Genomic DNA, 23,487 nt, shown 5'->3' with positions numbered 1-23,487 from the left:
AATCTGCTGTAATTCAGGAGACCTGGGTTCAATCCCTGAGTTAGCAAGTTCCCCTGGAGAAGGGAATGGCAACCCACTCCAGTACCCTACACCAGAGAATTCAGTGGACAGAGGAACCTGGAGGGCTACAGTCCATGGAGTCACAAAGAGCTGGACTCATTCGTGCCTACTATACAGTGACATGACAAGATATGGAAGCGACCTAAGTGTCCACTGACAGATGAATGGATGAAGAAGATATGCTGTGTGTGTATACTTGTGTATATACATACCTATATGTAAAATGGGATATTACTCATCCATTAAAAAATAAAATAGAATCTAGTCATATGTGACAACATGGATGAATCTGGAGGGCATTCTGCTGAATGAAATAAGTCAGAGAAATAAAAATACTGTATGATCTCACTTGTATGTGAACTCTCAAAAACAAACATAAAACAGAAACAGACTCAGATATGGAGAAAAAAATGAGTGGTTGTCATAGTGGAGGGGCGTGACGTTGGCAAAATAGGTGAAGGGGATACAGAGGTGCAAACCTCCAGCTGTAAAGTAAATAAGCCATGAGGATGTAACATACAGCATGAGGAACATGGTCAATGATATCGTAATGACTTTGTATGGGGACAGATGGTTATTAGACTTACATGGTGATCATTTCACACATATGCAAAGTCAAATCACTATGTACTGTACATGAAGCTAACATAATAATGTCCATCAACTGGATTTCAATTTTTAAAAAAAGGCTAAAAAATCTTGGAACTCATAGAAAGCTACATTACACTGAAGCAGTGTTTAAAACAGACTATCCTGAGTCATTCTAGAAGGAAAGCCAGCCAGAGGGTGACTTACAGCTCACTCCCTGATGCCAGGGAAGCCAGACTACTGAACTAGCAAACTCACTTCCGACTGGAGCAAAGCAAAGTACGTCAGAGCCCCAGAGAGCTCTCTGTTCTGTCAGCTGTCAGCAATTCACCGTATTGGTCTATGGAGGAACATCAAAAAATCATGGTGTCTTGAGCTACCACTTGCTGACAGAAACGCAGCAGGCTTTGCCCAACACTGTGCTACAAGAACAGCCTAGGCAGCCAGTGCTTCAGAATTTTCCAGAACCAGTGATAAATAAGCTCCTTAAGCTGCTAAATCCCAGAGAACCTCTGGGGCAAGGATTTACTTGAAATGCTAGACATGCGACAAGTTTTATTTAATATTTAAAAGGATAGGTCGTCTCATATAGGAACAAAAGAAGTTCCAGAACGCAGTTCCCTCAGAGTATCATCTCATGGCTGTCCCACTGACTTCATGGGGACTTCCCTTGATCAAAAAATTATAATGCTTAGAATTTTATTTTTAGTGATATTTCATGTATTTTAATTGTAATACTGCATTCTTTTAACATTTATTTATTTTTGGTTGCACTGAGCCTTTATTCCTGCACGTGGGCTTTCTCTAGTTGGGATGCAGGGGCTCTAGGGTACCATGGGCTTCAGTTGTTGTGGCAGGTTAGCTGTTCCACGGGACGTGGGATCTTCCCAGACTGGGGATCGAACCCCTGTCCCCTGCATTGGCAGATGGATTCTTATTGACTGTACCACCAGTGAAGTTCTAGAATTTTATTTTTAAGTAAATATTTTATTTTTAAATAATGTATGCCATACCCTGCCTGGGTGGTACCTAACACCAAAGTGTTTTGTTTTGTTTTTTGCATTTTTCCAATTTTGTTTGAATTTAATTTTAAAAGGTGGATTTTATTTTTAGAGTAGTTTTAGGTTCAAATAAAACTGAGTAGAAAATACAGAGTTTCCACAAACTTCTTGCCCTCTCCTACACATAGCCTCACCCACCATCAACACCAGGCATCAGAGTGGTAACTCGGTTACAATCCATGAGACCTATATTGATACATCATTATCACCCAAAGTCCACAGTGTACATTAGAGCTTTTAAAAAATATATTTATTTATTATTTTTGGTTGCACTGGGTCTTTGCTGCTGTGCGCGGACTTTAGTTACGATGAGCGGTGGCTGCTCTTCCTTGCGGTCTGAGGGTTTTTCATTGGTGGCTTCTCTTGCGCAGCACAGGCTCTAGGCACTTGGGCTTAGGAGTCGTGGTGCTCAGGCATGTGGGATCTTCCTGGACCAAGGGTCGAACCCATGCCCCCTGTATTGACAGGTGGATTCTTATCCATTGTACCACCAGGGAAGTCTTCCCTTAGAGTTTACTCTTGGTGTTGTACGTTCTGTGAATTTTGACAAATGTATGATGACCCGAATTTACCATTAAAGCATCACACAGAATAATTTTCTGCCTAAAAATCCTCTTTGCCCCACTTCCTCCCCCTCAATCCCTGACAACTATTGACCTTTTTACTATCTCTACAGGTTTGTCTTTTCCAGAATGTCATACAGTGGGGATCACACAGTATGTATCCTTTCGAGATTGGTTAGCCTTCAATGTATAAGATCAATATCGATTAATAAGTCACCTGCAAATCACTATACTGAGAGCACCTTATAATCCTGGTTGTCACTGAATTCCCCACAGAAAGGAGGCATATAAGTGTTAGTTGCAAGTATAAACAACCTCCTTCTCTGATTAAAAAAAATTAGGACACTAATAATAGTACTTAGAACTTGGTATTAGTTAGAAAAAGAAGTGATAATGATATTCACTCTGAACCAAGAACAGCTTGTAAACAATAAAGTACAACCTCTAGCCTGTAGCCAGTGAGATGTGACTCAGATCTCAATATTTTGGTAACTTAGAATTCTAATTTTTTCCAGTTTTATTAAGATATAATTGACAGACTGCACAGTATAAGTTTAAAGTGTACAGCAGAGGTACTTCACTGGTGGGGCCAGTGGTTAATAATCTGCTTTCCAATGCAGGGGATATGCCAGGTTTGATTTCTGGTTGGGGAATTAAGATCCCACATGCTGTGGGGCAACTAAGCCTGAGTGCTGCAACAAGAGAAGCCATGCACCACAATGAAGACCCAGGGCAGCCAAAATAAAAAAAATTTTTAATATGTATATATATATATAGATAGAGAGAGAGAGAGAGGAATGATTACAACAGTAAGTTTAGTTACAAAAAAAAGTCTTTTTCCTTGCAGTGAGAACTTTTACTCTCTTAGCAATTTTCAAACACACCAGGCAATAGTGTTAACTAGTCATCACGTTGTACATTACTTCTTACTTACAGAATTCCGACTACATCTTCCATAGAGTGGGATTTTGCCAGTGATGGCACAGTTTAAGTGAAAGTTAATGCTCGACTTGGTTTCAAGTTCTATATTTGGGGCACCCCTCTGAGAACTCCCCAGATCACCTGACACTTCCCGAGGTGGGGAGATCCAGTATGACTGAGCAAAGCCAGATATAAGGAGAGGCTGACCTCATGGATCTGTTATGCCTTGTCCCTATTTCTGGGGCCCAGGATCATCCTCACTTTTTTGACAATAGATCTACTCCGCTGAGTCACATGTAACTGAAACCCCCATCTGCAGTTTGTCCTGCTTCTTGTTGGAATCCAGAAAACCTAAACAAGGGTCAATGTTCTCAGCAGGATAATAGCGGGAAGGAGAGGTGGATAAGAAGCATTCCGGAAATATAAAGACAGAAAGGAAAAGATGGGCCTAAGCAATAATTACTGAGACGTAAGTCTAGAGAAATTAAGGCACGGATCGGCCTCCCTTTATATAATTGCAGTGTTTATAAATCTGCCTGTAGATCAACTCACATTTCAAATGCAACAGGGAACTGACATTTAGCAGAGTTTGGATGTGGTTCCTTTTGTATGGTGAAGCATTTGTCTGTAATGTTAATAACTAATTTTCTAATCTAGTTTATAGATAGCATAGATATTCCCCTACGGTGGCTTTGAGAGAGGATGTAGGTGTCTCATCAAAGCATCTTGCCTAGGAAATTCCCTGGTGGTCTAGTGGTTAGGATTCGGTGCTTTCGCTGCCATGGACCCGGGTTAAATACTGTAAGATGCATGACACAGTCACAAACAAACAAAAACCTTGCTGAGCGCACAATTAGACAGAACAAATGCCCTTCTGGTTGTCCAAATACTCTGCCAGGTTGGAAATATCCCTTTCAGTTGGAATGATTAGGGGAGGCTTTGGTAAAATTTGAACTAGGGTTTGAAAGTTAGGTAGGATATTGGTGGATGGAGAAAGAGTAAGGACTTTGCAGGCAAAGGAGAACCCCAGAGGAGAGTAAAAGTTCAGTCAGGCAAGCTCAGTTGGCCATAGAGTAGATGAGAGAGAAAACTGGAGAGGACAGAGGCTCAGATGATGTGCTGGGGGGCGGAGTAGGGGCTGGGGAAGGGGATGCACAGGAGTTTAAGGAGGAGTTTAATTTCACTTATGGAGCAGTTAGAAGCCTTTAGGCAGGGTGGGCTGACATAGAAAGAAACAGAAGGGAGACCAGTAAGGTCACTACATATTCAGAACCATGAAAATGGTCTTTAGGGTAAAGGTGGCAGAACAACCAAAGGGTCAATTCTAGAGACTCAGAACTTAAAAAATTGGCTCCCATCTACACCATCCACTCAGTGCTCCCAGTATATATTAATTAAACCCCTGTGAATAAAAAATCTTTAGTTACTTTCTTTTTGTATTAATCTATAACATACAAGGGCTTCCCAGGTGACACGAGTGGTAAAGAACTCACCTGCCAGTGCAGGAAACGTAAGAGACATGGGTTCAATCCCTGGGTTGGGAAGATCCCCTGGAGGAGGGTATGGCAACCCACTCCACAATTCTTGCCTGGAAAATCCCATGGACAGAGGAGCCTGGTGGGCTACAGTCCACAGGGCCGCAAAAAGTTGGACACGTCTGAAGTGACTTAGCACATAACACATAACAGTTTTGAAAAATTGTGAGCTATGCAAATAAAAGCTTTAAGACAATTTCCTGTCTTTTTAGTACAGCAGTCCCCAAGCCCTCATGCATTTAAAGCCTCCCACTGACTGTCAGGGCTTAAATTAGATGTTGGGGAGAACAGCTAAGGACAAAGCCTAGAGATTGGCTGACTGAGAGGATGAAAGCCTCTGCTGCTAATTCGCTTCAGTTGTGTCGGACTCTGCGACCCCATAGACAGCAGCCCACCAGGCTCCCCCGTCCCTGGGATTCTCCAGGCAAGAACACTCTGGTCACTTTCAATCTGAAGCAGTGTTATTCAGGTGAGAATCTCCAGCAGGCACTTAGAAATCCAGATCTCAAATTCTACACAGTGTAACAGTGTTTGACAAACAAGATAAAAATAACTTTATATGTGAAAATGTTTTGTAAGGGGTAAGTGAAACTTCATCTAATTTAAGATTTTATTCTTAGGGTGAAGATAATAGATGTGAATGATCCTTGTTAAAACAAAAAACCCCAAACCCTTCAAAACCTTACACTACCTTATTACCTGGGATTTCTTTGGAAAGAATGATGCTAAAGCTGAAACTCCAGTACTTTGGCCACCTCATGCGAAGAGCTGACTCATTGGAAAAGACTGATGCTGGGAGGGATTGAGGGCAGGAGGAGAAGGGGACGACAGATGAGATGGCTGGATGGCATCACTGACTCGATGGATGTGAGTCTGAGTGAACTCCGGGAGTTGGTGATGGACAGGGAGGCATAGAGTGCTGCGATTCATGGGGTCGCAAAGAGTCGGACACGACTGAGCGACTGAACTGACTGACTCACTTAAGTTAGCCTTAACTCAGTTTTAAGTCTTAGCAAATTGAAGTAGATTTGCCAAGAATTCACCTTGATCAATAACAAAAAAAGGTGAAAAGAAAGCAGGCCGAAAGAAAGCAGATCCAATGAAACTGATCTGCAACCAGGGGAACCATTTCGGGAAATTCAGGGGAGGGTCAGGGTGCCAGCGATAAGCGGGGCAAGCCCGGGGAGGTTTTGAAGTCTGGGGTGGACGGACTGGAGGGATGTCCATATGGAAACCCGCCCAGAACCTTCCCGAGACAGGAGATCACTCCAAGACGTCAGGGGGATAAAAGGGGCAGCGGACCTGGGGGCGGAGCACCCAGGCCCTTCTCGACCCAGGGAGCAACCAAGCCACCCTCCCAAGGGAGGAGACCCCTCAGACAAAGGCTCCAACCGCGACAGGAGACCCAGAGTGCGCCTGCGCCAAGGGACGCGCGTGCGCGTTGTGGTCAGCGCCGCGGCCCAAGTCGTGAGAGGAGGGGAGACCCGGGACGGGAAGCGCCGAGAGGAGAGAGCAGGGAGGCGGGCAAGGGCCGAACCTTGGGGCGCTCGCGCGCGCCCACTGGTGGCGGGAGGAGAATACGCCCACCAAGTCCTCACGGCCCGCCCCTCCCCTGGGGAGGCTCGCGCTCCCGCTGCTCGCGCCTGCGCCGCCCGCCGGCCGCTGGAGCGCGCCCTCTCCGCTCGTGCGCGCGCTCGCAATCTCCGCCACCCACCAGCTCAGGCACCAGCAGCAGCGCCGCCGCCGCCGCCGCCCACCTTCTGCCGCCGCCACCACAGCCACTTTCTCCTCTGCCTCCCTCTACTGTCCTCGCCCTCTGTCGACTATCAGGTAAGTGCGAGGCTCCGAAATCTGCCTCCCCGTCCGCCCGGCTGCACCTGCATACCGCCTCCCCTCTCCTCAGAGATGGGTTTCATGAGGTGGGCATTGGTCGGGGGCAACGGCGGCGGCCGCTCCTTGCGCCCTCTGCGCTCCAGCGCTGGGATTGATCGGGGTGACTTGGAAAGAGACCCATGCAAGGGATGCACGCGTGTGTGTGTGTATGTCCTGTGTGTGGGGGGGGGCTGTCTACACGACCCGCTTCACGCAGACCCGGTAGAGGTTGTGCCCACAGGGTGGGGCGCGGATGGCGGTGATCCGGGGGAGGGGGCTGCTATGCACGCTCGAACACCGTCTTTTGCCGCAATGGGCGTGTGACTCTGTGGGGGGTGGGTGGAGAGGGGTCCAATGACGACCCCCAAAACCTAACCTGTAATCCAATTTCTCTGCCTCGGTTTGCAGACAAGGTATTGATCGGTTTCTAGAAAAGATGACTCCCTGCCTGCCCCTCCCTACCTCTCTCCGGCCCTGATTCCAGCCGGGCTTTCGCTGCCCTTGGTTTAAGGCGGTGGCCCACCCTCTTCTCGTTTTCCTCCTTCAGAAACCCGCAGGGGACGTTTGGGGGCTGGGAGTGAAATCGGGGAGATGGGGAGGGGTCTTGGCGCTGTCACTTTAGTTGCCCTTCCCCCTGCGCGCGCCTGGCACCGAGACGCGAGCAGCGCAGTGCCCGAGAGAACGTAGTGCGCGGATCCCAATGTGGAGGCTCAACAAGGCAGGGGTCACCTGGACTTGGAATATGGAAGGACTTCGCAGCTGCAGATCCCGGCTCGAGGGTGCGCACAGCCGCAGCCCCGCACAGACCCGCTCAGGGGCGGCAGGTGCATTTCGGGGCGGGCCTCTTTCTCTGCGCTCTGCGCCGGGCGTCCGGCGTGTGCGCTCCCTGCCGGAGGCGCGGGGCTGGCGCGCAGGGCTCGCCCCTCACTGCGGCAGTGGGTGTGGACCCGGGTGGGCGAGGAGGGGGAGGGTAGGCTGTGCCTCCTCCCACTTCCACCCTGCTTTTTTCCCCTCCGATCGCGAGGTGCCATCTTTTTGCGGTGTGTCACGTCTTTACAGTGCCATGCCAAGCCGGATGGCTGAGCTCTGGAGGACAGGGCGGGGACTGTCATTAAGGGGAGGGGGAGCAATTAGCGCTGAAATCTTGGCATTTTGCTGCCTGAGCACCGGGGGTGTTCACCCGAGATCTTCCTCGGGGGCTTGACTGCTTTGTGTGTAGGGCTTACGTGATCTGTGTTGCCAGCCCTGATTTTTGGCTTTTATTCTATGAAGGTGTTTAACCAGAGCTCCCGCCCCTCCCCCCGTTTTTTGCCCCTCATTTCCGAGCCCTTTGTTAGATCTCGGAGCTCGCCGGGGTCGAGGAACTCTAGTCCTCCCGGGGGGCACGCGTGGACCGGGCGTGACCCCTCGCAGCCCTCTCCCAGAACTGGGGCGCGCGCCAGAAAGCCTCCGAGGGGCCGAAAGGGTGGGATCCGAGGTCCCTGCCCGCCTTGCGGGTGGCCGCAGAGGAACGATGCCCCTCCCCATACCTGGAGCGTCCGGGGGCCACGCCCCACCAGGCTGCACACCGAGGAGCACCGGCGACCCCCGGTGGGAGCTCGAAGGCGGTGCCCCTCTTCGCTTCACGCCCTGTTGCTTCGCCAGGAGGGAGATTGTGAGGAGGGAGCAAGAGGTTTTCTCGGGTGCTGCGGGCCACACCCATTTTATTAAGCGGACTGGAGAGGGGGCAGGGGAGGTTGTCAAGGAGACCGCAAGAGCCGGGGGAATGGACCTTGGGGCGTTGCCCCGCCCCTTCGGAACAGAGATTGAGAACCTGGGATAGGCAGGGCCGGGCCCGGGGCCCCGGCTCCTGGGGGATGCTGGAGGGAGACCTCCCCCCCAAACCCTGAACCTATGGCTCTTATTGGACTCCGGTGGCTGCAGCCACGCAGATAGACATCTCTCTGTTTTTATTATTGTAGTCGAATTTTATTTTAGAACTGTGCTAGATTTCCGCTTAAGAGTCCGAGTTCGCCGCCGCCTTGAAACCGGGAGGTGAGGATGGGGGAGGGGGCATTGGGGGAGGCGGGAGGGGATAGAGAGGCGAGTACGGGCCCTGGAGAACATATCCGAGCCGAGCCTTCCTTCCATTGGCCAGATCCTGGCCGGCTTTCTGGTTAATTCTATCGCTGGAAACTGGTGCGAGGGCGCAGTTCTGAGAAGGATGAGCATTTTAGGGGCCAAATCGTCTTCTCGAGCCGCGCAGATTTATCTGAATAGGCGGGGAATGACTCGGTCGGGGATCGAGAGCCTGCCCGCGCCAGGCCGAACCTTCCCGTGGCTTCAAGATCGAAGCTGGTTTGGAGAGGTTCAAGTATCAATTCGAGCATCATCCCCGCCAATAGAACTGGACGAGAGATTCTGATACCAGACAGAGCGAGGGTCTCGGAGCGGCCCTGGGAACGGGGAGCCCGCGGCCACGGCTGCCCGGGATGGACCTGGGGCAGAGAGGTCATCTCCTGTCGGTTGGGGGAAAAAGAGCCGACAGAGGCGAGTGCCTTTAGCCCAGTACTAGAAACAAAGTGCAGTGCAGGCGTCCGCGATTTTACTCTATTTTGTGGTGTTTTGGCGATTTGATGGGGCTCTGCTGTCTGCAAGGCCAGGAGGAGTTGTGAATAGGGGAATCCGGGGACCAGGAGGTGGCCCTTCCTACGCTGATCCAGAACTCCATCCCTGACTCTGGGCGGGCTTGCCTACCTGGGATCTCCAGGGATGCCCCGTTTGCGCCCACGCTCCGACGCTGAAGCGCAGAGCCAGCCGCCGCATCAGGGTTTCCCGGCACCGATTCGAGGGCCATCGACTCCTGTCCCGGAATCTCCAGCAGGCGGGGGCTGTTTTAAGTCCGGAAGACCTGCTTGGCGTCAGGCACTCGGGACCATGGGCGGGTCTCTGGTTAGTATGGGTTGGGATGGTTGAGGGGACCTGTTGAGGGGACTGCCCGCCTGCCCCTCCGGGTCACTCGCCTTCGGGCTCAGCAGGACAGCTTCGGGTTTTATCTGATCCTTGTCCCTCCAACTGACCTGTCCGACAACAAAAAGAGAAATGCCTTTCCTACCGTAATTAATTAAAGTATCATTTTGTGTTTTATGATGCTGCTTATGTTTGCCCGATAAGAATTGCCTTCCATTCCTCCATCTCCAAACCTTCCCCTAAATAAATAGCACACCTCCTCCCAGCGACCACTCCAGAGTGACTCTTGAAGCTAATCAATTTCTTGACCAACATTTGCTTCTATAACAGGTTATGAGTACTGCAGTAACCTGGCTTGATTCTTGGGGTTCAACTTTGGACAGTTTGAGAGAGGCACTTGTCAGCTTTGCTGGTTTAGGGAATGAATGACAGTCGTGACCGTCTGACCTCCTCTGCACATCTTGGAAGGGTGTGGCTTTTGAGTGGTTTCTAGTATCTGGCACAGATCCCCTGACAGGAACAAAAGAAATGGATTATTCCCACAAATCACAAGAAAAAAAAACTTACAGTCAGTTTGACTGAAGAAGGGTCAGATTTATTCCAGTTAGGAAAAGAGCCTCTTCTTTTGAACATGCCCCTTGACCCACATGCTCTTTGAGAGCTGTGGCAGCCTGGAGATGTTACAGAATTGGGGTGCCCTTTGTTTAAGCTGAATTTTCCTTCTGCCCTTTTAACATCAGTTCATGAAGCCCATTTGTTGAGAAGTTTAAGAAACTGTTTTATTCCACCTTCCCTCAGCATTTATGTATATGATTTGGGTGGCTCCACAGCCATGTACATGAACATATGTTGATTTTCAATTAGATTGTGCCTTCCATTTACTTAATTAGTACCTTCCTTGGGCTCCCCTTGAAAAAGAATCACTCAAAAACAAACAAAAACACACTCAGGAGCTTAATACAGTGCTAGACATACAACAAGTCTTTGGGCCATGCTCATTTAACAAATAAATGGATAAAATGGGAAAATGCAGGTCGAAAAAGGTGGTGAAAAGAAAGCAGAATGGGAGGAGGGCCTTATTCGAGGTCATGTCATCAAGAAGTCTTGGGGGCCAATACAATACTGCAAAGCAGTTATCCTTCAACTAAACATAAGTAAATTTTTAAAAAGAACTTTTGGGGGGACTTCCCCCATGGTCCAGTGGGTAAGACATGGAGTTCCCAATGCAGGGGTTCGATTCCTGGTCAGGATCTAGATCGCATGTGCCGCAACTAAAAAATCCCACACGTGGCAACTAAGACCCGGTGCACCCAAATAAATGAATATTTTTTTAAAAATGAAATTTGGGAGAGAAATCCAATCCAGTTTGTCCCCTGCTGCTCTGTCAAAATGACACCGAGAACGCTGCCTGAGCCTCTCCTCCCCTCCCCTCTTCTTCCCCGCCTTCCCCCTTCCTGCTGCCTGTGCCCCCAGCCTGGTCCCCATCACTCACTTTACCTTCATTTGCCAGACGAGCAGACAGGGGAGAGACCACACTCCCCCCGGGGTAAGGAAGACCCTGCCCCACCACCTCGTGCAGGAGATCAGAGGGTCAGAGAGGGAAAAGCCCCTTTGCCTCTGCTCCTCCTTCCTCCCATTTTTCATCATTCCACTTAGAGGACCCCCAACCCTACCACACCCCCAGAAAATCCCCCCTGACCACCCATTCCTAACTTGCCAGCTGAGGTGCTTCCACTAGACTTGGAGCTGGCATGGGAGGGGCATTTCAGCCAGTGAGGGGAAGAGAACACCCCGGCGTCACCAGTGGGCTGCAGCAGAAGGAGGAATCCAACGTTCAGCTGGGACTGTCAGCGGCCTTCCTGTACAACAGTGGTTCTCAACACCTGGGGCCACTGGGATGTCTACAGACACTTTTTTTTCCCACAACTGGGCGGTGGGTGCTACTGGCATCTAGTGGACAGAGGCCAGGCATGCTGCTGAACAAGACCCCGGATGCCTCAGAGACCTGGCCCCAAAAGTCCTAGAGCCAGGGTTGAGAAGCCCTGCGACAGAAACACCGTTACCCTGGCACCATCATCTTAGTGGCATCTTATGGGGCTTTCCTCATAGCTCAGTTGGTAAAGAGTCCGCCTGCAATGCAGGAGACCCTGGTTCAATTCCTGGGTCGGGAAAATCACTGGAGAAGGGATAGGCTACCCACTCCAGTATTCTTGGGCTTCCCTTGTGGCTCGGTAAAGAATCTGCCTGCAATGTGGGAGACGTGGGTTCAATCCCTGGGTTGGAAAGATCCCCTGGAGAAGGGAAAGGCTACTCACTCCAGTATTCTGGCCTGGAGAATTCCATGGACTATACAGTCCATGGAGTTGCAAAGAGTTGGACACGACTGAGCGACTTTCACGTTCACGTTCATGTTCCTTGAGTATCTTCTTGGAGTCCCTGTTCTAAGTGCCCCCTAGGGTGTGTGCTCAGTCGTGTCCGGCTCTTTGCCACCCCATGGACTATAGCCCACTAGGCTCCTCTGTCCATGGAATTATCCAGGCAGGAATACTGGAGTGGGTTGCTATTTCCTCATCCAGGGCATCTTCCCGCCCCAGGGAACAAACCCAGGTCTCTGCACTGGCAGGCAGATTCTTTACCATTTGAGCTACCTGGGAAGCCCAGGTACTCCCCAGAGATTACCTCATTTAATCCCCACAACAACCCCTTTATGTAGGCAGGTTCCATTATCTCAGTATTACATATGGGGAAACTGGAGTACAGAGAGGTTTAGTAACTCACTAAAGGTCACACAGCCAATGAGTGGTGGAGCTGAGCGCCTGACAGTAGACTCCTTCCCTGTTCAGCTGCACGTGGGCTTAATAGGCGATTGTGGGTTAGCAGGAACCCAAGCACAATCTGTAACATTGACCCAGTGGAATATTCTAATTCCAAAACCACTGACTCACACATGAACTTTTGTAAGAGTCTCTAATTGGAGCACAGCCTAAAGCTTGGAATTTCGGCTTTGACAATGAAACAAGGGTTTCACTCAACCTCTGTGCCTCTGTTTATAAAACAAGGAAAATACCCTGGGGATCTTAAACCTCTTCCCCCCAAATCCAGGATATTGGGACTTCTTGGTTATTCAAAGGAGCAGCCAGGCCTTTTTGGCTTAAAGAAGGCTAGAAATCAAGATTAGGGGGATTGTGACATAGACTCAGCTGTGGTCAAAGTCAAGTTACTGAAGTTTTAGGGACATCTGATCCCCATCTTAGGTTCTGCACCTTGGAGAGGTTGAAGCTTTAGCAGCTGCCACTGGGACCCAGCTCTGAGCCTGTGGGTGTGAGAGGAGTGGGGTGGGCATAGGAAGGACTTCAGGTAAGAATCTCAGTCCCCCTCAGCAAAGGTGGGCCTGGGGGCTTCTCTCACTTCCTGGGGCCCAGGCTCTGCAGTAAATATTCTCTCACACTGTGGTGTAGAGGGGCGACCTGGAATCCTCCATCCACAGGACTCACTGCCTCTCCACCCAGCTACGATCCTGCTGCTTCGCACAGCCTCCTGTGTGGGTGATTGGACACATACCACACACTCCGGACTGTCTTCTGTTCCCTTGCCAAAGGGATTGCTGTCCAAGACTTCTTTCCCTGTCTCAGGTGCCACGCTGCTTCCAGGTTCCTTCTCTGCATAGATGGCCCCCACCTGAGTGCGAGGAGACAGTTTGAGGCCAGCTCGGGGTGGTTTTTGAGCTTTGAGGATTCTTTGATTAGGAAACATTTCATGGTGCAGTGGTAAAGAATCTGTCTGCCAATGCCGGAGACACAGGAGACTCGGGTTCGATCGCTGGATCAGAAAGATCCCCTGGAGTAGGAAATGGCAACCCATTCCAGCATTCTTGCCTGGGAAATTCCATGGACGGAGGAGCCTGGCTGGCTACTGTCGATGGGGTTGCAAAAGAGTCAGACACAACTGAGTGGCTGAGCATAAGCACAGTATAGGGGTAGGAATCAGCTTCCACAAAATGCCAGCTTGAATGACCTCCAGGTGGATTATCTGAAATTGTTTTTGCTTGGTTGAGATTTCAATGGGCTCTGCACCTGCCCTGATCAGGAAGACTAAGACTTAATCCCCAAGAAATGCACTCTGTGCCTCAGCTATTCAAGGAAGGTTTGTGAGTACCTGGAGGGCAGATGCTGGTTTTCCCTGGGCAGGTTCCCCAGCTCACAGCAGTGTCTTGCATGTAGAAGCTGCAGGTTTGTCCTAATGGTTGAGGATGGGGGCTTGAATCAGAACTGCTGCTGCTGCTGCTAAGTCGCTTCAGTCGTGTCCGACTCTGTGCGACCCCATAGACAGCAGCCTACTAGGCTCCCCTGTCCCTGGGATTCTCAAGACAAGAACACTGGAGTGGGTTGCCATTTCCTTCTCCAATGCATAAAAGTGAAGAGTGAAAGTGAAGTGGCTCAGTCGTGTCTGACTCTTAGCGACCCCATGGACTGCAGCCTACCAGGCTCCTGCGTCCATGGGATTTTCCAGGCAAGAGTACTGGAGTGGGGTGCCATTGCCTTCTCCTTGAATCAGAACTCCTGGTGCAAATCCCCCTTTCCTACTGACTGCAAGCCCTACGCTGGGTTGTTTAGCCTCTTAGAGAGGTTTTTTTATTCTTTGTAACTTGGGGTACAATAGTACCTACCTTGCCGGTTCCTGTGGGGTTTAAGTGGAGTGATGTAGTGCTTAGCCCAGGGCTTGGCACATAATTGTTCATTAAATGGTTCTATGGCCAGCAGCCTCTGAGTAGACTCTTGTGATTGGATGAATGTGCAAAGGTTCCTACTGACCCTGATGATGGAATCAATTGAAACAGATATAGTGTTACAGTGAGTGGGGATCAAGATAGAAGTAGACTGTCCCATCTGGAACCAGGCAAGTGGTGTCGTTTAAATGGAAGTGAAGCCCCCCTGGAAAATCACACACACCCATGTGTCAGTGTACACACAGAACTCTTGCCATAGGCAAGCAGAGTGACTTACGATCTGTTGTCCCTGCTTCTGCCTTCTTCCTTCTTGAAATCCATTGCACACCAGGAATAGGCTGTGTACTGTCCACACCAGCCTGAGCTGAACCGCCCTCTCTCCCACCAACCTGGGACTACTGGTGAGCTGGCTTAGCAGTTCACTGGCTTCCCTGATAGCTCAGTTGGAAAAGAATCCACTTTACCAATGGAGACCCCAGTTCAATCCCTGGGTCAGGAAGATCTGCAGGAGAAGGGATAGGTTACCCACTCCAGTATTCTTGGGTTTCCCTTGTGGCTCAGCTGGTAAGGAATCCACCTGCAACGCCGGAGACCTGGGTTTGATCCCTGGGTTGGGAAGATCCTCCTGGAGAAGGGAAAGGCTGCCCACTCCAGTATTCTGGCCTGGAGAATGCCATGGACTGTATAGTCCATGGGGTCCCAAAGAGTCGGACATGACTGAGCGACTTTCACTTCACTCCAATGTCTTACTGTTCACTCATTGCATAAACAGTGAGCACAGATGAGACTGAGAAAGCAACAGAACTAATGGAAGGCAGTTCAGGAGAGAGATTACAAATGAGATAATGAAGCAGTACTGAACTGGGTAAACTCAGAAGCAGGCTGATTCACGGTGGCAGCCGAGAGTCAAGTAGAAAAATGTTAAATGAAGCAAACTCGACATATTTTGAATCCAGGCAATGCCAAGCATCCAATAACCAGACTTCTATCTGAATTAATAAATCTGATTATTAATAAATCTGTCCAGTGGTTAGGACTCCATGCTTTCACTGCTAAGGGACCATGTTCAATCCCCAATCAGGGAACTAAGATCCCACAAGCTTTTCAGTGTGGCCAAATAAATAAATAGAAGAATCCTTCTTATCGTCAGACGGTAACGAATCTGCCTGCAGTGGAGGAGACCTGGGTTCAATCGCTGGGTCGGGAAGATCCCCTGGAGAAGGGAATGGCTACCTACTGCAGTATTCTTGCCTGGAGAATTCCATGGACAGAGGAGCCCAGTCCATGGCATTGCCAAGAGTCAGACACACTGAGCAACTAACACTTTATCCATGAAAGTCATAATACATTTTTTTCAAAAGTCATTCAATCAGAAAATCATAAAAAAATGATACATATATATTTTCAGACATTTAACTTAACCAGATATTTGTTCATTTCCCCCTCCCCATCTTTTGCTGTAGGGTCCAGGCTTCTTGGTGTTTGGGTCAGCTAGCTGGAGTTCCTTGTCTTTTCGGCTTAAGCGGCACCTGTAATGCATTGCCTAGGACTTCCAGCTAGAGGAGCAAGGGGTTACACTGTGTGTAATCTGAATGTAGAGTCTCGCTAGAGTTTTACTATATTTTCCCACAATCTTTGACATCCTGTTTGACAGCTTAAAAATTACTCACCTTTATGAAATCTCTCCAAAATATTCAACTTGGTTTTCTTAAAGCCAGTGAATGATTTTCAGAACTCATCTTTCATTTAACACTTGATGTAATCAGCTTGCACCATACTTAAGTGGTGTGACTATTGTAACAAATACGATGGGCCTAGAAGGTTGGCTGTGGTGGGCTGAGGCCCCGGCCGTGGGCATCAGGCCCTGGAGACTCAGCCCTGAGTATTCACCCTCCTTCATTTCTGCTTCTTACATGGTATCTGGCAGGAGAGGGCCTACTGTGGATACTTTTGTGTCTTCCCTGCATCTCCTGCCTGTCTCCCAGGACTAGCGTGGCACTTGGAATTCATTCACATAGCATCCCTACTGTTGCAAAATTCTCCCCATAAAACTCAACATAAATTTAAATTTTCTTTACCATGTTAACTCTCCTTGGTGAGGGAGTTTTAGATCAAGGTCCAGCAATTTTAAAAAGCATTTTAAAATCAGCACATTTGAATTAAATCTGAAGACATTGATAATGATGTTTCATTCATGGACCTCCACTGCTAAATCAAGCATCAAAGAGAAGAAGGACATGAATTATCTCTGGTCCCAGCTGCAGGTTTTCCTTCCAGCCTATGGCCTAGTTTTCTGGTTTCCCTGGAAGGGTAGGTGATATTGTCTTGAGGCCTAAGCCTGCTACAAAAAGCCTCAGGAGGCACTTTCATCCTTGTGTCCTCCTCCTCAGGACACAAAAGATATCAGAAGACCCCTGAGTCTACAGCTGCCTGTGATGTGATCCACAGCCAGTATAATAATGCCAAGAAGGGAGTGGCAGAAAGGACTGATTCATGGAATCATGGAACTGTGCCCCTCCCCCAGGATAAACGCCAGCCCTTCCCCCTGAATTAGAACCAGAATTCTAAATTATGTGTCAACAGAGTTGTCTTGGATCAAATCCAGTTCTGTCATTGATTTACAAAGCATTTCAGAGATGCTTATTTCCAATTGTTCTTGATTGGACAGTGATACCAAACTACGGTCTTACCTCATTCCCTCTCTCATGATCTCAGAAAGAGGTTTATCGGATAATTAATAATCTAAAGGCTGAGGACTTCCACGGTGGTCCAGTGGTTAAGACTCTGGGCTTCTGATGCAGAGGGCATAGGCTTGATCCCTGATTGGGAAAGTTTTTTCATGCCTTATAGTATGGCTGCAAAAACAAAACAAAACTATAAAACTCTTAGAAGAAAACAGAGGATAAAAGCTTCTCAATATTACATTCATCAATGACTTCTTAAATATGATACCAAAAGCACAATGAACAAAAGAAAACATTGACAAATTGGAACTTGTGAAAATTAAAGGAGCCAAATAAATAATATAGGCTTAAGCGCCCAAGAAAAGGTTGCAGTGTACAGAATCTCTTTGGTTTTATATTTAAATGTGAATATTCACTACCTTATTTATGTCTGGGTGTTTTATATTGGGTTTGCTGAAAACTGGTACAACTTTCAGTGCTGGTATTGGTAATGTGTCAGAATTAAAATCAACATAAGAGTCAGATACAACTAAAGCGAGTTAACACATACATGCACCCACATGTCAAGCAAAAGTTGTCTATAAAACTGAAATAGTTGTACATAACATGCTACCCTGGGGCAAGATAATCTTCATGATTTGCTTCATATGAAACCTGTCCCTTTCAAAGCTGCCACTTGCCAAGAATCGCCAGGAATAGCTGTTTGGAAGAGCTGCCTGCCCTTCTGCTGTTCACTTTCTGCCTTGTCTATTTGCTAAAAACAGGAATTCTATGCTGGCCCCAGCCCACGGCACAGCAGTTCAGCTTCTGCCTCTGCTATCTCTATGAGACCGGCTTAGAAACAAAGGATTTCTCAAAACATCCCCAAATCCCCTTAAATAATGGACTGATCATTCACAGACTCACCTGAACCTTCTCTAAACCTATTATTCTTTTCCCCAGGGTTAATCTTGTGGGGATGATGTGCCCCCTGGGGGTCTCTCCCTGGGCTCCTTTCTTCCTGCTCTAGGTCTGAAGGTCCTCCCTTCTTAGCAGCCAGGAGAGGTGGCAGCACTCTGTTCCCTGCAGAGTATTAATGCAGATGGAATACATTGAAATAAATCCCTTTCAGTGTCACTAAAGTGCTATAAATAATTATGAACCAATGGCTTGATGTCTCATGAGAAATGCAGGGAAAAATTTTTTTTAACTGGCAGGATTCATGTTATAAGTTGACAATCTGGGCCAAGCAAAATCTTTTTAAAACATCTCCTTATCTACCAGCGAGACTGAATTCCAAAAGCTAGGCATCCTTTATTTTGGTGGGGGTTGGGGGTGATCTGTTATTACCCACTGCTTGGGCTTACCCAGCCCTGAGTGTAATTGCAACCTTCCTGTTTATCTACCAATTGTGGCCATAATTAAGATTCCCTGGAGGGTCAAGTCCCTGGAAGGACTTCCCCAGTGGCGCAGCGGATAGGAAATCTACCTCCCAATGCAGGAGACACAGGTTTGATCCCTGGTCTGGAAAGATCGACCACACGTGCCTCAGAGCAACTAGGCCCATGTGCCGAAACTACTCAAGCCTGTGCAACCTACAGCCTGTGCTCCGCAACAAGAGACTAGCTCCTGCTAGCCACATCTAGAGAAGGCCCTGGTTCAGCAACGAAGACCCAGCACAGCCAAAATAAATAAATAAAAAGGGTTCCCGGAATTCCCTTGCGGTCCAATGATTAGGATTTGGCATACTTTCACTGCCAAGGGTCTGGGTTCAGTCCCTGGTCGGGGAACTAAGAGTCAGGGAATTAATATCCCACAAGCCAAGAGTTTTGGTAAAAAGGAAAAACATTCCTGAATAATAAATGGGGATTATTCAATCTTCCTTCTGAGAATGGATGATAATGTGGCCTTTCTTCTCACTGAGTAATCACAGAACTAAAATACAACCATCTTGGAGAATTTTTCTGAGCTTTTCAGAAAACAAGTGCTGCAGGGATAGGGGCGAGGGCGCCTCCTGAGAGCCACGGTCCAGTACCTGATCTGAAGTCTCTCTCGGGCTGAGCCTGGCAGGGTATAGCCACTGCCGCTCGCTCTCTCCTTTAGCACCTACCAGGTAGGTACAGACTGCTTCCCAGGGGTTAGCGGCCAGGCAGCTGGGCCTGAGCCTGAATGCATGGACAGCCAGCCACAGTCCAGCCTGTACTGGTCTCATCTAGCCCTTCTTTGCAGGGGAAGCTGAAAGCCAGGAGCAGGACAGTGGGTGGGGTGGCTTTAGTATGACCTCAAGTGATATCCCACCCTGCCAGTGCCTCCTTCTTGTAGAGGAGCTGGGGCCTCCTGGGCTCATGCTGTGCCCCTCAGAGGGAATTAATTCCCTGGGAGCCTTTCTGTTTCCTCGGGGGTTTTCAGTTTCCTCCTAGTCAAACAGGGACTTGGTGCTGAATCTCATATTCTAATTATGCCCTGGGGCAGCCTCTTCCCGCCAGTGTGTTTAGCACTTGCCAGGAATCGATTAAGGCAAGAGTGATTAAATTAAAGGTTGGAGTTGACTTTGATGGTATAATATTCTAATGGCTATTTGGTGGCAAGAGGCATGGTGCAGGCTCATTAATTGAACACTTGCACTTAGAATTTGAATTGAGCTGGTGCTGGGCTGCAGTCTATTTGCTTTTGCCCTGGGAATGGAGGATTTTTTTTTTCCTTCATGCAAATAGACTGGGAAATATTGATACTTCCAGGCTGGTGTGTTGCCCCTACCCTGACAACAGCCTGGCTTCTCTAATGAGTGGCTGGCCTTGACCATACTTAGTATCCCTACATTGTCTGCCTTTGTTTGCTGTCCCCAAAGCTGCCCTCACTATGCCATAGTCCCATCCACTTTGCTCCTTGGAACCTCCCATCCTCCAGTCCCCATATGGCAAACCATGGAGTCTTACACTCTTCTTCCTGCCATATCCTGGAACAGACTTAACCATCAGTTTCTTCCTCCACATCACTTGGATCTGCTCTCCTTTTCCAATCCATCTGCACCAGTGCTAAAAGAAATGTCTGCCTTTATCACTTCACCCCTGGATCATTGTGAAAATGATAATGAATTGCTCTAGAGTTCAGTTCTGAAATTGACGCCCAATCCCTTTGGCAGGCCATTGCCAAACTCCTCTTCCCAGAGCAGCCCTGTCATCTGCCCTGCCCCCATCCGAGCATGAGTCCACGATTACACTTCTGTCCCTTGCTGAGCCAGGCCCCACCTCTAGCTGCCTGCCCCCCTCCGTATGTCACAACTTGGGCTCCCTGTCTAGTCCTACTGGTCCAGCCCCACCTCGGGCCATTCTGCCTCTCAGCTCCTTCGCATATATCATGCCCTTTCTGCTCCTAGCTCACCCACGGTACCTTTGTTGAGAATGTCCCCTCTCCCTTCTGCTCCCCCTCTTTTAGTCACCCTGACCTTCCCTGATCACTCTTCCCTGAAAACCGCCTCCAGGTACTGTGCTCCACAAGATCCCAACATCAACACATTTCATTTCTCAGCAGTCCTCAGCACCACAGTGGTTGACTTAATTATTTTCCTTCTTGTCTGTGCTGCTTTCATCTTTCCACAGGTGATATGCCCTCTGAGGGCGAGTCTTGTGTGGCTTTCCTGCTCCCCTGGGTGTCTTGCCCAGTCAAAGAGCTGGGCACATGCAAAGCTCAAAATAATTACTCTTGGTTCATGCAGCTGGATACTATCAAAACAGGCTGATGTCAGATGAGTTTTACCTGTTTAAAGTACCTTCTCCATCTCCTAGTACATGGTTCAGTTGTTCTACAGACTTGAAAATAAAACTCATACTTCCTTTGAAATATTCTAAAATTTCTGCTTTGCCTTACTTCATTCAGGCCAACTTAACTGTTAGTCCATTATTTTGCTATACAAAGATGCTGATAATAATGGTAGGAGCAGGTGGCTTTGATTTTATTAAAAATATTGTTGCATTTAACCTTCACTCCTCTATGAGGCAGGGCTTACCATCCTCATTTTGCAGAGGAGCAAACCAAGGTTCAGAGAGTTTAGAGCTGGGGAGGCAGCCAGGTGGTGCCCCAGTCCAGAACCTTGTCTTGCTGTCTCCAGGTCCTCAGAGCCTCTGACCCTCTGCCTCTGATTCCATTCTCCACGCCAACAGACATGTCTTTAGTGCTAATGACTGAAGAATCCGTGCCTTCCAGCCTCCCAGTCATATGTAACATGAGCCCAGAGAAAATATTTAAGACTAAAAGCTAGCCTCTAAACTGGGCTGTTGCTTCATGACTCTGGTGACGGCAGAACCAAATTTAGTGTCGTGGGCAGGTCCACACTTATCAAATAGTGAAGCTCATTTTTCTTTCAGCTTGAAAAATGTTCACACTCACCATTTCCATGGAGGGGTAGGTGGGACCAAAAGACTGGAAAATGTGGTCCCAGAGGAACCCTGGGGTATAGACTCAGGAGGGAAAATGACATTCAGGTTCCCAGGCAGTGACCCCAGGGACGAATTTAATTGAATGTGGGTGGTTTCCCTGGGCAGACGAAGTAAGTCCTTGCTGTTAGGAAAAAGGGTCCTAGTGGGACGGAGGGGAGGCAAACCTATATCCCAAGCCACCCAGGGGTACTGCCCGATCCCCCTTAGTCAGCAATCCACTTTATTTCCCCCCGGGTCTCCACTGTGGCTCAGACAGTAAAAAATCCACCTGCAATGAGGGAGACCTGGGTTTGATCCCGGGGTTGGGAAGATCCCCTGGAGAAGGGAATGGCTACCTACTCCAGTATTCTTGCCTGGAGAATTCCATAGACAGAGGAGTCTGGTGGGCTACAGTCCATGGGGTCACAAAGAGTCAGACATGACTGAGTGACTGAGCACACACGTAGGTCTCCAGTGTGGCTCACATTCTAGAACCAGGAAAAGGGAGGGGGGCCAGAGAAGGGAGGAACACACACCAATGAGGTTGGGGTCACATGTACCACATTATTTAGCATCTGCAACCTCACCAGGCACTTTGATGATGTTGAAATACATTCCCCACAGCCACCCTTCCATCTACCTATGACAAGAATCAGTTCTCAGTTCTGTTCTTGCCTCCCACATTCTCCCCCAAATTAAAACAAAAACACTAGCTATAAAGCCAAGATACCATATGTGAGATCCCGCCCTAGTTTCTGTTCTGTTGTTTTTCTTTTTTCCCCAGGGGAGGGACAGGGATCATTTCAGTCTATAAATTGTTTTCAAGGTGAGTAGTAAATGTTTCTTCAAGAAAGTTCTTAAGGGGACTTCCCTGGTGATACAGTGGCTAAAACCCTGCATTCCAATGCAGGGGACCTAGGTTCAATTCAGGGTCAGGAAACTAGATTCCACATGCCACAACTAAGAGTTTGCATGTTGCAATTAAAGATCTCGAATGCAGCAATGAAGATGGAAGATCACGTGTGCTGCAACTACAACCTGGTGAAGCCAAATAAACAACATAAATATTTTTTGAAAAAAAAAAGAAAGAAAATTCTTAAAAGGACCACAGACTGAAAGATGGAGTACATGGCGGTACTCAGCACCAGACTCGGACCCGGTTAGTTCCGTGGTTCTGGGCAGAAGCTGAGGGATGTGGCCCCTTTGCACATGGCCCTGGATGCAAAGCTAGGAGCACAGGAATGCTTGGACAGCCCAGGGCATGCTGGTCATATCTCTATCCTCAGGTGCAGGGACCTCATCCTCAAAGGCTGTGGCCACGTAATGGACACCAGACCCTATATCACTGGGTCTCCACTGCCGAGACACCTGGAACAGCCACCTTCGAGCGAAACAAACCCCGGCCCCAAAGGGCCCAGTGTTTGCAAAGAACATTGGGTTGACCTGGCTTTCTGGATACACTAATATTGTTCTGATTTGGATGACTTCAGGAATGGTCAATCTCAGTTAAAAATCTGACTCATTTTCAGGCAGAGAAAGACAAATATTGTATATCAGTTATATGTGGAATCTAAAAAAATAACACAAATCAACTAATTTATAAAACAAAAACAGACTCACAGACATAGAAAACAAACTTATGTTTACCAAAGGGGAAAAGAGAGGAGAGGGGTTAAATTGCTGCTGCTGCCGCTGCTAAGTCGCTTCAGTCGTGTCCGACCCTGTGCAACCCCATAGACGGCAGCCCACCAGGCTCCCCCGTCCCTGGGATTCTCCAGGCAAGAACACTGGAGTGGGTCGCCATTTCCTTCTCCAATGCATGAAAGTGAAAAGTGAAAGTGAAGTCGCTCAGTCGTGTCCAACTCTTAGCGACCCCATGGACTGCAGCCTACCAGGCTCCTCCGTCTATGGGATTTTCCAGGCAAGAGTACTGGAGTCGGGTGCCATTGCCTTCTCCAAGGGGTTAAATTAGGAGTATGGAATTAATAGATACACAGCACTATAATCAGGCAGGGTGCAGGAAAGTTCAGTGGCACCTGAAATCACATGGCTAGTTTGGGCTGACAAGGGATTTGAACCTGGGACTTCTGTTCCTCAACCCCGGGCTGCTGCTCTTAAGATCAAGCCCCACACT

At 48.5% G+C, this 23,487-nt stretch overlaps 1 protein-coding gene across 14 annotated transcripts in view; it reads left to right on the top strand.

The window, feature by feature from the left end:
* The first annotated feature begins 5,582 nt into the window (after positions 1-5,582).
* MAPT (microtubule associated protein tau) overlaps positions 5,583-23,487 on the top strand; it is a 120,212-nt gene continuing 102,307 nt past the window's right edge. For 2 of the 14 annotated variants that reach the window (XM_055575612.1, XM_055575610.1), the window contains exon 1: positions 5,585-6,558. The gene's annotated coding sequence lies outside the window, so the exon portion shown is untranslated. Of the gene's footprint in view, positions 6,559-23,487 lie in introns of all 14 variants that reach the window. The other 12 variants (XM_055575615.1, XM_055575613.1, XM_055575616.1 and 9 more) reach the window with 8 other exon arrangements.

The sequence above is a fragment of the Bubalus kerabau genome, chromosome 4 (genome assembly GCF_029407905.1).
Source record: "Bubalus kerabau isolate K-KA32 ecotype Philippines breed swamp buffalo chromosome 4, PCC_UOA_SB_1v2, whole genome shotgun sequence".
NCBI lineage: Eukaryota > Metazoa > Chordata > Mammalia > Artiodactyla > Bovidae > Bubalus > Bubalus kerabau.
This window is presented reverse-complemented; position numbering and strand designations above follow the sequence as displayed.